Genomic DNA, 1451 nt, shown 5'->3' with positions numbered 1-1451 from the left:
ATATATATATATATATATATATATATCGATAGATAGATATTTGTAAATATATACATACATACATACATACATACATACATACATACATACATACAACATACATACATACATACCGTGACAGTAGTGCTGCGTGTCAAGTGCACCGTACTTATATCCATTGTGCAAACTAGTTAGTATCTGCTGTTGCTGTTGCCGACTGTAATACAAGGAAAATATAACACCATGTGCCGTCAGTTTCGTGGTTGCTTGTTGCTACTGCTTAATGTTTCCATTCATCAATTTCGTTTCGGTAAACTTTTCATTTTCCTCCCGTTTCGTTCCGCCTTGTTTTGTTTGTGTTTTCTTTCGGTTGGTATATTTGATCGATATTTATATTTATATTTTTATTTGGTGCAGTTAGTATAGTTCTTGATTAGCTTTTGCTTCTCGTTCTCGCTTTTCTGTCTATCCTTAAATCAGCTCCGGCGAAATGCTTCCCCGCAACGTCCATGCGATCGGTGTTTGCAATATAATGTTGTTGTTTTGAAGTACCCAAAGTGTCTTTTCGCAATCTCAGACGTGTGTTTGTTTCTGTGTGTAGGGAAGATTTGGTTGCTATATCTAGCAGGTTGGCCTAGCACCTAAATGTGTCCCTCCTCGGTCTCGGTTTGATTGGTTGATCGGTTACTTAGGCGGGTTTATATTGTAGTTATTTTGTCTATTGCAGTTGGATATCGATTAAGACAACCATGTATGCGTGCGTGCGTGCTTGCGTGTGTGTATGTGTGTGTGTGTGTGTGTGTGTGTGTGTCTGTGTGTGTGTGTGTGTCTGTGTGTGCGTGTGTATATGTGTGTACGTGTGTGTGCATATATACAAATATGTATTTATATAGTGGTATGTATGTAAATGTGTATACACGCACACACGCATATATATATATATATATATATATATATATATACACATATATGTGTGTGTTTAGAGAGAGAGAGAGAGAGAGAGAGAGAGGAGAAAGACAGACCGAGAGAGAGAGGAAGAGAGGGAAAGAAAGAGAGACAGACGGAAATAAAACAAGGAAGCGATGAATGGACCACAATAAAGCCCTACTACTTTATTTATCTACCTCGAATTGATAAAAGGGGTCAGATGACTTAGGGTCGAGGTGAACTGAAATCGCAAGGAACCGGAAAGGTTCATCCGGCGCTCTAACGACTCTGAATATACTCCCTCATACACACAAACACACACGCGAGCGTTCGCGCGCATACACACACGTACATGCTCACACACAGACAAGCATGGATGTGTGTGTGTATGAGGTCGCGCGGCTGAAGAGATAAATATATATATATATATACAATAACAACAACAACAATAACTTCAAGTCGATGAAGGAAGCAATCAGACTAAATAACAGCAACAGTTGGTGAAATTCGATTCTGTGTTAAAGGAAAGCTTTTTTGTGTGCCTT

The 1451-nt window shown here is 38.9% G+C and overlaps 1 long non-coding RNA gene across 1 annotated transcript in view; it reads right to left on the bottom strand.

Moving 5' to 3' along the window:
- Positions 1–744, bottom strand: part of LOC106869939 (uncharacterized) — a 41850-nt gene extending 41106 nt beyond the window's left edge. Inside the window, exon 1 of the long non-coding RNA XR_001409470.2 lies at positions 114–744. This is a non-coding gene — a long non-coding RNA (uncharacterized LOC106869939). The remainder of the gene's footprint in view (positions 1–113) is intronic.
- Between the last annotated feature and the right edge of the window lie 707 nt (positions 745–1451).

Source organism: Octopus bimaculoides, chromosome 10 (genome assembly GCF_001194135.2).
Source record: "Octopus bimaculoides isolate UCB-OBI-ISO-001 chromosome 10, ASM119413v2, whole genome shotgun sequence".
NCBI lineage: Eukaryota > Metazoa > Mollusca > Cephalopoda > Octopoda > Octopodidae > Octopus > Octopus bimaculoides.
Note: the sequence above shows the minus strand (reverse complement) of the source record. Positions and strands in the feature narration are given on the sequence as shown.